This window comes from Suricata suricatta, chromosome 9, assembly GCF_006229205.1.
Source record: "Suricata suricatta isolate VVHF042 chromosome 9, meerkat_22Aug2017_6uvM2_HiC, whole genome shotgun sequence".
In the NCBI taxonomy this organism is placed as follows: domain Eukaryota; kingdom Metazoa; phylum Chordata; class Mammalia; order Carnivora; family Herpestidae; genus Suricata; species Suricata suricatta.
The window spans coordinates 75,341,257-75,352,880 of record NC_043708.1 but is presented as its reverse complement, the minus strand read 5'-3'; the positions used below and the strand labels follow the sequence as shown (position 1 = coordinate 75,352,880).

Genomic DNA, 11,624 nt, shown 5'->3' with positions numbered 1-11,624 from the left:
GATGATTGAATTTAGGCTCAGAGGGTTTAAATATCTAACCCAGAGGAGGGGTCAGAAATTCATTCTGATTTTTCTGACTCCAAGTTCACTGCTTTCTCTGCTGGGCCTCTATATTGACTATGAAGGACAAAAACATTATGTTTTTGCCTTTTTTATACTGCGCTGCACATGCAGTGTACACAATAAATACTTGTATGGAATTAGGTCCCATCTGTATTAAAACGGTCTGCATGATTTATTTATTTTTCGTATGCTTGTATTTGGCAGCTTTGTTTAGAATTTTCATATGCACATGCATTGTTCATATACAGGAAACTGGTCAAGGTTTTATGCTTATGTTCAGAGAGCAAGGTGAATAAGCGGGGGTCCACCCTGAGCTGAGGGAGAGAGATCACCAGACATATAAACACCAGTAAGGACGTGTATGTGTTCTGAAAGCACGCTTACCCCGATTGGAGCTGGTTACAGAGGACACCAAGAGGGGAAAATCATCAGTGCCCAAATAAGGATCAAAATTACTCTTGAAATCATAATAGGTCAGATTCTTTGTAATTTGGGGACATTTAAAAAATTTCTAAAATGCAAAAAAAAAAAAAAAAAAAAGCAATCTGACAAATATTCATGCACCCATCACCCGGAAATGAAAACTCAACATTTTTGTTATATTAGTTTCAAGATTCTTTTGAATGAAATTTAAAAAGCATTATTAAGTTGGAATCTCCCGTGCCTCCCAGCTCCAACCCCACCTCCTCTCTGACTGCACCCTGGCGGGCGCCAGCCAAGTCTGGTTTCCCATCCACTCTTTGTACGTTCCATGAACGCATGTGTTTTCACGAACAAGTCATACTATTGTCTTGTGTTTATTGTAGAATATACATAGGTGTCACACTGTTTATAGCATTTCGAAACTTGCTTTCCTCCCCCAAGATACTACGATGTTTCTGAGCTCTGTGTTGGAATATAGAAATCTAGTTCATTCCTTTAAGTAGCTGTATAGCATTTTTTATATTATGCCTTCTCCTTCTGTTGATGGATGCAAAAATTGTTACAAATGACTTCTGTTGACTGACGCTAAGATTGTTACAAATGATACCAGGATAGAAGTTCTTATGCAATTCTAGTCTTCACAAATATGCTCAAGTTCTTGTGAAGTATTTACCTAGAAACAGTGGCTGAGTGGTCTACTAGGGGCATGCTTAATTTTACCACACTTTGACAAATTACTGTTTGAAATGGTTGTACCAATTTACACTCTCAGTGCCAGTGCATTTAAGTGCCTGCTTCTCCATACCTTTTTCAACACCGGTTATTGGCAGATTTAAAGCTTTGCCAGTCTTCTAGCCAAACAAGGGGATCCTCTTATTTCACTTTGCATCTCCCCAATTTGCTAGTATAGTCTAATGATTTTTAATGTTTATGGGCCTTTCAGGTTTCATCTTTTGTGAAGTGCCCAGTCATGTGCTTTGCCAATTTCTATTCCTATTGGCTTATTTGTGAAGTTTTTTCTTATTAACTTGTAAGAGAAATCCATTCTGGGAATCATCTAGCTGTGATGTGCCTGTTGCAGACATCTTTTCTTTAACCATTGTCAAGTTTATCATCACATTTTTTTTTTCTTTAGGAAGAGCAGACAAGATCAGCTCCAAATGGCTAAAGGGCTTGTTTTTCTTTAATCCAATGCAAGATGCCATACATTGTTTCTGCAATTAGGTGAACAGTTTCTGCAGATTTGAGCAAAAACTCTCCTACAAAGGCCTTCAAGGTCCTTCCCCAAACCTGAAGAGTAACCCTGCTTAACATCTTGGGAGTTAGATGAAGACAAACACGTACTATACACCCAACAAGAGAAAACAGGAGCAATAGATTCTCCTTGAATAAACCGGTAGCCGAGCAGGGTCTAGACTTCTCAAAACAGCCTCACAGTAATTTGAAAGCAGTTTCTGCAAGTGACATTTGTCATTTAGTGAACACTGTTTAGACATCTCAGATTTAAAATTTTAACCTTGACTACATGAAATCCTTCTATGTCTTCCCCCTCTTACTAAGAACAGGTTTCAATTATGTAATTATGGTTAAAGAGGCCTGAAGAGTTTTTACTCTTATGCCTGCCCCCTGATTGGATAATAGTTTGCAATGACTGGTTGGGAGCTGTGGAAACACAAATATGAGGCCAGAAGCTTGGATATCTACGTAAATATTTACAAATATGCTCGACTGTAAACTCTGTGAGGTGAGGGCCCATGATTGCCATATTCATGATGGTTCCAACTCAGCATTCTGCCCAGTCACTAAGCCTAGTTAGTGGGCATGTGCCAAACGTCCACAGTTCACAACTGTTTGTTAACTCCTAAGTCTGTCTTAGACGCTTTGTGTTCTATGAGCTTAGTGTAATCAGAGTGACCACTGTGGATAAAAGTCCCCGCTCTCATGAAGCCTCCATGTAGTGGCAGGGAGAGACGGGTGACAACGACGCAGTGAAATAGGACGGAGCAGGGGAATAGCGGGGTGGCTCAGCAGTGTTTCTATTGTGGAGGCTGTGGTCTGAGGAGCCTCTTAAGGAGGAGGCATAGTGACACCAATACCATTTGCTAGACAGAGATAGAAACAGTCACAGAGGTAGACTGAGATGTATAAAACCAGGGTCAGGGCTCTAAAAAATGACTTCCAATTCAGAAGGTAAGTTCTGCCTATGTATTTTTATTTGGAACCCTTTATATGAGTACTGGGGGAAAAATGACTGAAACAATGATTTTAAATTAGAAGGAGCTAATGCATTTGTAAAATATGCTCCCTTGTCCTGGGGAAATAGTTTACACCCCGAGAGAACAACGGGCCTCTACAGGCTGGTGGTGGCCTTTGGCCACACTGTTAATGACCTGAGCATTTTGTGTATTCTGACCACCTACGTCTCCTACAGCCCACCCCACCAGGATGAATCTTCAAGCCTCGTTGAATGTTCTCTTTCTGCAAGCAGCTACAAGCTATGGTTCATGGCATGATTTCACAAAAAATTATTGGAAGCCTTTAAAGTGCAGCACTGAGTGTGTGGGTAGCAGCTGCCGCTTGTACAAACAAAACTTGGGGACCTGAAGATTCTCCAGGTACTGATTTAAGGCAGACTACCTTCTTGTTTCATTTACTTTGAATAACTGGTTTCCAGTTCTTAAGAGTATCTAGTAGGTGTTCAATGTTTCTTGTTCCCTCCCCACAAGGAACTGCCTAAAGAGATAAAAATCATGCTCTTCTGGGGTTTTGTTTTGTTTTCTTAGCCAAGTGCTTAAATCACGCACGTTTCCTAAGTACCTTTTGCTGGGTTTCACTGTTTTGTTTATTTTGTTTTAGTGAGTACAGGCACCTTCAAATTTCCTTCAATAACCCCCCGCCCCAACCCCAAAGTCATCCTCTGACCTGGCTGATGGAGCCGGTCTGCAAAACTTGCAGACGGGTTGATTTTTGCACGGACTATAACTTCGACACACAGAATTTACGGCTTCTTTGAGGAACCAATTTTCAAGCCGAAAGAACAAATGAAAGTGTTCCCTCATCTTTCGAAAAATATTTATGCGCTTAGTATGTTCGCCACTATCCACTGGGTTCTCGGTAATAAATATAGAATGTGACATCGGGCGTTTCACAAACGTAAGGCTTTTTTTTGTCTTAAATCCCTGGGAAGTTTATTTCCTCGCCTGACGTTTTATTTTCCTGATTTATTCATCTTGAACGTGCCCCAGGAAACCTCCTCTCGAGTAGCTATTGTTCTCTCCCTTTTAAAGATGGCTTAGAAATGGAAACCTTGACTTTTGAGGGTCTTTTTCGGTTTATTCTCCCCTCCGTTACTCTCTTCTGGACCCTCCCGGCCGAGGCCGTCAGCGTCGGAGCTGAAAGACCCCGCGCGGGCCAGGAGAGGAGGGTGTCATGTTGGAGACAGGCTCCTGCTGGCGGCCGGCGAGCCCGCCGGGGTTAACGGGGGCGCGGGGGTCAGCGCCCTCGAAGTTGGGGGCCTCGGGCGGAGCCACGCCGACCGCTCAACCAGAGCGTCCTGCAGTCCCGCTCCCGCCACGGGGGGGAAACGATCGCCTGATCTGGCGGGACCCCACGGAGATCTTGCTCGTCTCCGGACGGGTCGCGTTGCGGGGCCAACGCAGGCGAAGCGGGACCAGCGAGAGGAAAAGCCCAGGCCTGGGGCAGAGGAGGACTGAGGGGCCGGCGGCCGGGGGGATTTCCTCCCGCGCTTCCCCCTCCAACGGGAGCGGAAAATGTGATTTGCTGTGCATTCCAGGCGCGGTTCCCTGGGGTGACCTCTCCCACCCGGCCAGGGCGGGGGGAGCAGACAAAGAGGCGAGGCGGGCGGAGAGGGGACCCCGCGGGGAGGCAGGAGGGGTGCGGAGGGCGGGGGCAGTACCGGGAAAGGGGGCGGATAGCGGGTCCGGCGGCGGCGGCGCCTGGCCAATGGAGAGGCGCGGTCTCCGGCGCCGCGCACTGCCGCCTGCATTTAAATGGGAGACGGCGCGATGCCCCGCACTCGGTGCGCCGTCCGCGGACCGGACGACCCAGTGTGCGAGAGCCGTACTCTCCGTGCGGCTGACCCCGCGCCAAGCCTGGGCGGCTCGGGCCGCGGCCGCACAGCGCGTCCCGTGTCGAGAGCGCAGGCCTCAAAGACCCACCGCACTGACAGGTGAGTGCGGAGGCGCCAGCCAGGGTGTGAGTGTGAGTTTGTGCGTGCGTGCGTGTGTGCGTGCGTGACTGTGTGTGTGGGAAGGGCGTGCACAGGGCTCCCCTGCAAGAGACTCCCGCATCCCGCTCTGTGCAGACGCGCGGTAGCCCTCCGTGCGCGCAGTCCGAGGCCCTGGTTACCTAGGGTGATAAACGCAGAAAAACCGGGTCGTTCCTGCCAAGGTCGTGGCCACCTCCACCTCGCCTTGCACGGTCCTCAGGGTAAGGCTGGGAAGGAGGACGCCAGGAGCGAGAGCTACGGCCCCTCATCCCATTTCCCCCTCCTGGAGCCCCGCTAACGCACTCGTGGCGCGCCTGCTAGCCGTGCCCGCACCTCAAAGCTGCGGAGTCCGCTGTGCACACCGCAGGCGCCGAGGGGTAGTGGGCGGGAGCGGTGGGGACCTGCAGCTTGGCCGCGGACGGCGGCGGGGCAAGCCGCACTTAGAGGCTGCCCTGTGTCGGAGGAGGGACGCTGGGGCTCGGGACGTCTGGGTGCTCCCGTCGGAGTCGGGAAGTGATCCTGTGATGGGCTGGAGGATCCGGAGAATCCAGCCAGGCGTCGGTGGGCGCATCCTCAAGGTGAGATGGACACTCGGGCAAGAGTGGAGTTCCGCCGAGTTCCGCCGCGGCGGAAACCCGCGTGTCGGGTAACGGGTCAGCTGAAGTGCCGTGCGCGGTCCGGAACGCGGAGCCCAGAGATCCCGCGGAGCACCACGCAATCCACTTGCTGGCTGCGCACGCATGGGCGCTCGGGGTCTGGCGCGTACCTTGGCTGAACCAAGAACATCCAGGAGCCGGGCAGTGCCACCCCGCCGGGTCAGGTTCCCGTGGGGACCCCTTAATGTGTGTCCTAGAGGCCCCTCGCCCCACTGCGTCTCGCTCGCCACGGACCACGCGGGACTGGCGGCTCAGACGCCCAGGTCTTCCCGTTTCCCTCTCGCCGTCTTGCTGACCCCCTTGCAAGAACCGGGCGGAGGGGCACAAGGTACTGTCACCTCGCCGGTCGGAGCTGTTGTAGACTTAAGGGTTTGGGAAGAACCGACGCACCACGGCTCTGGCTTGGCATTGTCTTAGGATCCCAGCTGCACCTTGAGGGCGCCCCAGCCTGGTATTTACCCGAGGCGGGCCCTGGCCACGGTCCCTGGGCGAGGCAGGGGGCAGACAGGAGGTGACCAAGATTTTGCAGTGAAGCCCTTTCCGTGTGCCCAAAGCTGGCCTGAATGGGTCCCAGGGTAGATTCTGGCTTTCGCCTTCTCCTCCTCTGTCGACTTTGAATCCAGCTCTTTTAGACAGAAATTTAGCCTCGACGGGTTAAGATCTCTCTTTAAATGATACAAGGGCAGAGATTGGATCTCCTGCTGGAAAAAGCAGATCCGAGCGGTGTGCGCGTCTGTTTACGTTCCCCTTCGAGATGGTGCCAGGACACGAGTTGATTAAAACAATCTATTGTGCTAAGTGGGTCATGGGGATTTAAGCTGTCCCAGGGACCCCAGAGTAGTGGCTTCCTTCTGGCTATACACACAAGTTAAATAAATAGCAGAGAAGAGGTTAAGATAACCCCAATCCCAGGGTGAGGAGTCTTCTTTCACCCTGGGGCTTTCTGGCCCCCACTCCTTCCTTTTCTTCTTTTCTTTCTTCTTGGAAGTGGGGGGCTGAGATATTTGAAGAGATGGACATTTCAAAGCAACTAGAGAGGGATCTTAAGGAAACTACAGTCTCATCTCCTCTCTGGTACACTCACATCTACAACAGTAGGTGTTTTGATAGATATCAATATATAAATTGCACCCTTCAGTTGTTAGTATTAACTAATTATTGAAGGGTTCTTTAGAACTGTAGTTGTGCTGTGTGTGTGCATGTGCACAAGTGTGTGTTTAACCCTCAGGTTATTGTAGGAATTAAAGTCTTTTGTAAACTTTGTAATTTCACAGGTTTCGTGTTTTCTGAAAAGTCCATTCTGAACGAAATGTTTTGGTAATCCACGATCCATAGGAAATCCTACTCAGCTAACACAGTTTTTATCTGAATGGCCACGCAGAAAAGAATAGGAACCTACTATGTCCCCATATTTTTGAATGAGAACTGCCTGCCTTTCTTCTAAAATGAAGCCCTCCATCATAATATTTACGTATTACAAGTGGTAGAAGGCCAAGAAATTTTATGCCACAGGACCCTTTACCAAGACATGCTTGTCAACAGCAAAACCGTGGAGCATGTCCTAGAGTCGAAGTTAAGGACAGATAGGAAAAACCCAGCCCATTTAGAAAAGTTGGCCATGGGGCGGTGTGGGGTGGGGGGGGGGGGGGGTGGTACACAGGGAACATCGCTGTGGCATCCAACTGAAAGGACCGATCAGGCAAGTGTTAGCAGCTATGTCTTACATCTGCAAGGAATTTTCTTCAGTTTTAACATATGCTCTTAGAAATGCAAAGTACCACAGTAATTCCTGGGACAACAGAAGTTTTTTCCTTCACATGTGAACATGAAGATACAAACTGGATAATTATTTGACTTACGATATTCTTCAAACTGTATCGCGTTAGAAACAAGTCCATGTGTCCCTTGTTAAATACTGTGCTGGGCGCCCAGAGAACTGTGGGTGAAGATATGTTTGGGGGCTAGGGAGAAGTGGTCTCTAACCCTGGCTCTCCAGCTCAGGAGCTATGTGACCTTGAACAGATTCCTAACTTTTCTGAATCTGGATTCCCTGACTGATAAAAGGAAGACAATACTATCCACCTCATGTGCTGTTGTGAGAAAAGAAATTCTAAAATATGGTCAGAATTTAGAGCAATGCCGTGCATATGAAAGGTTCAAATATATAGGTAGCTCTTATTATTAATGGTGATATTGGGAGAGGCAGTAACATTATATGGCATCAGATATATTACAAGGTGGCTCTGAAATTCAATGCCAAATCTCACTCACACAGAACGAGCACATATCTTGTGCTACAATACAGAAACTGTAAGTTGGCTGGTTCTCAATAATGCCCCTCAGCAAATAGTTATTACTTTCTAACTTGTTTCATGTTGACCTCAAAAACTGAAAACAATCATTCACTTCAACAAAAATTCTTCCAATGAGCAGAGAGCTCCTGAGGTACTTAACTATGTCCCATGGGATGCGGGCCACCAGCCTGACTTAGCTTGGTGTTGCAACACATGAGACCTTATGCTCTACCAGTTTGCCAGCAAGTAGTTCTTATCTTCTTGGCTCCCCTTGTCTGGAAAAAAAAAATCAACCCAGGGTATGCTTGCAAAATTCTCTACTTCATTTCTGGAAGTTATCTTTTTAAAAATTAAAGGTCAAATTAAAAATAGCCTTTGCCCTTCTCAAAGATTTAGTGCTGAGAAAAAGGAAGAAGTTTTTCTAAAATCTGTCCTGTATTTGCTGTCACTTTCGTTATTTTCTTCTCCTGGGAGAATAATTTGATGTCATGCCTGTTGAACGTCTTTCTAAAAGTGAATTTGTCAGGGGGAACTGATTGGATGTCCAGGCATAGACATCTGGCTTGCTGACTATTGTGAGCCCAGTGTGATTCCCACTCAGGACTCCATTTAACTGATTATAAGTAGCTAGGTTAGCAAAAATGAGAAATACAGCAAGGAGAGTGCCCAAAAGTTGGCCTAAACTTTCTCAACGACACTGAGAACTTTGGAAACAGGTAACAGAGTATTTTTAGTTCTGATTCTGCAGAGTTAGATGACTGTGTTCTTAGAGCCTTGTGAAGATTGGAATAAATCCCTATGACCTACACAGGACAGAGGAGGTTGATGTGGTTTATCCTGAAAGAGGATGCTTTCCCTTGATCCCTAAGGAAGACCTGAAGGAAAGCATAAGGTAGAGAAGACCTGCTTTGAGAGTATCATGTGCTCTGGGAGAGACGGATTGGAGGGGAGGACAGTAGTAAAGGGAAAAAATGGTAAGGGTAGGTGGGCGTTGCCGATGGAGAACAGTTGTAAGAGAAAGCTCACCGTGAAAATATGATCACATTAGTTGGAGAAGCAGAAATGCATTAAGGCGAAGTTGAGGCCAGTTTTAAAAAGAAAAAATGCTGTCTGCAGTGAGAATAAAGGGATGTCTTGGTGGGGGTTGTGATGCAGCTTTACTTTAATGATGTGAGTGGGTCATTGCATGAATGCAAATTACCAAAAATGTCTGCAGCTCACAGTTGGGCATGAGTCATAATTCATAGGAACCCGAATCTTGGTTAGCATTTGGACTGATTTTTGATAATGGGGCACTCTGCTAGGTGTTGGTGTAAAAAAGAATGGTCCTTGAGAAATTCACATCTCCTTGATTCCCTCCACGTCTGTGATATTTCCAAAGGGCAAATTATTTGGTGGCAATATGATTGGGATTTCAAGACAAGACAGTCCCTTTTCCTTCATTGAGTAATCATGACAGTCCGGGGTGGGTGCATGGGGGAGTTGAGTGACTGGCCAGGTGACTTGATAGAACCCTGGTTCTAGTACTGGTATAGGTCTCAGCCTTCTGCCTCTTAGTCACGTGGAATATGCAGAGACCTTCAGGGCACTGGTGTTCCTGAAGCTGAGGTCTGTGTTCAGATTCCTGAAGTTGGACTTTACCCTTCTCCCATTAACTAGTTATCAGATTTAAAGAGTCAAAAGCCCTCACAGTAAGTGCTAAATGTCTTTTAAAAAGTAGGATTAAAAAATGAAAAGCCATTCTATAACATTTTCCACACCTAATAAATCTTATTTTAAGAAAAATTTACTTTTCTTTAAAAAACCCCAAAACCAAGAAAAACAGCCTGCCACTCTAGACCCTTTCATACGTTCCCACAGGACCAGGAAGACTGTCCAAATTAAAATTGAAAGCCACAGTTGACTGATTCTGAATTTACTGCTTGCTTTAGTGTTGGTGTCTTCCATAGAGAATACAATGGCTTCAATTAGGATATAAACCCCACAGCATTCTGCAAGGGACCAGGAAAAAAGTAGTGGGGGTCTGGCATTTTCCTAGAAAATGGAAGATAAATATTAAGGCTAGAAGGAGTTTGCTACACTGCAAGTCAGAAATCAAGAAGGCTCATTTGCTCACTGGCACATGTGAAGGCGTTTTAAAATGAAAAGAAGGGAGACCCTGTAAGTCAATATGGTCCACAAAGCACTCATTTAACACAAGAGCACCTACTCTGTGCCAGGCACTGGGGATAAGGTGATGAATAAGCCCTCATGACTCTTGGACTAGGTATTTATTTAATGACAGATGTGAAAATGCCAGGAAGGAAAAGTTGAATATAAAAAGAGTCCCATGTTGGGGCGCCTGGGTGGCTCTGTCGGTTAATCATCCCACTTTGGCTCAGGTCATGATCTCACCGCTCGTGGGTTCAAGCCCTGCGTCAGGCTTTGTGCTGACAGTTCAGACCCTGGAACCTGTTCAGATTCTATGTCTCCCTCTCTCTCTCTCTGCTCCTCCCCTGTTCAGGCTCTGTCTCTCTCTCAAAAATAAATAAACATTAAAAAAAAAAAAGAGTCCTATGCTGGTCTGGAGAAAGGAAACTGCATTTTTTGGACAGATGTTTGTGTGTGTGTGTGGTGGGGGGGGGGTTGCCTTATGACATGAACTGTCATATGCAGACACTGTATATTCCCAGTCAGTTTAGGATTGGCTTCTGTGAAGCTGGGCTCTGAGGCTGTTGCCCTCAGAGGGCTGAGTTGTCCTGAGGGCCATGTTTAGTGAGGAGGAGGGGAGACTGTGAATGTAGGGTGTAGGCTGAGGGCTGTCTTATGTGCTCCTCTTTGAAATGGGCAGAGGCCGAGTTTTAGTTGAGATCCTGACCTCCTGTTGAATAAACAGCAGGAACTTGTAAAAGTTTCTCAAATTCATAGTATATTTGCCTAGGAGACTGAATTGTCATGGCTCAAGTTATCCTGGTCTCTGGAGAAAATCAGCCCTGTTTCTTAACTGGACTTTCCTCATGAGTGATTTTTTAAAAGACAAAACAAGGAAATTAATTTTTTTGTTGTTGAGGCAAAAAAAGAAAAAGGAAAAAAAAAAGGCTCTGTTTAAAGAACAGGGATGTCGTAACATAAACTGACAAAAGCCAGGGAATCTACGGTCAGAAGAACAGGAGCTAAATGTCACATCAGTTCCAAACTTGAACTTGCCCAAAAGGATTAGGTTAATGTTGGGAAAATGGTGCCATTTAAGGATATTCTGAATTTAATAGTTAATTATCTTAATTTGACATTATCCTTAGGGTTGCACGGTCTTGGGACTGTTGCTTAGAGGATATAGATTCCACACTGCCTTTGTCTTTGAAAGGTAATTGCTTTAGCTAATCATACGACTTGTACAGTTCCTTGGGGGATCTGTAAGGTTACCTGGGGAGTGTAAGGTTGCTATTAAACTGTACTTAACGGTTGTTATATGTAACACCGGTACACAGAAGAGAGCAGGGAGACGAGAACTCCACAGCTATGCCCTTCGGTTCAGAATCGTGGTGGGCATAGGGGCAGGGCGGGGAGGGGAAGCCTCAAGGTTCAGGTCAGATTAGTGTGATGACCTGAGAGAGAGACTGTCAATTTGAAACTGTACTCTTTGAAAAGAAAACCCTTCCATGTTTTAATAACTCTCTAGGTGTCTCAGGGCTCCAAGTGCTGTAGGCGGTACCACTCAAAGGTGGTTAGAAAGACAGACCTACTGAATTACAGCCTGCGTTGTAACAGCACCCAGAGATGACTGCGTGTTGCGGTTGCTGAGAGTCACTGTGTCAGGAGAATCTTAACAGTGTGACGCCTGCACTGTCTTTAAAAACTATGCTTCAGCTCCTCCTCCACCTCCTCTCTTCTACCTGGGCTCAATGCTCTGCCTCTAGGACAGTCCTCACTCCATTTTTTTCTCTCTCCATCCTTGCTTTCCTGTGTGTTTTTTTTTTTTTT

General features: G+C 46.6%; 1 protein-coding gene across 1 annotated transcript in view; it reads left to right on the top strand.

Moving 5' to 3' along the window:
• Positions 1-4,514: 4,514 nt before the first annotated feature.
• The window catches only part of GREM1 (gremlin 1, DAN family BMP antagonist), an 11,862-nt gene continuing 4,752 nt past the window's right edge, over positions 4,515-11,624 (top strand). Inside the window, exon 1 of the mRNA XM_029952533.1 lies at positions 4,515-4,675. The gene's annotated coding sequence lies outside the window, so the exon portion shown is untranslated. The remainder of the gene's footprint in view (positions 4,676-11,624) is intronic.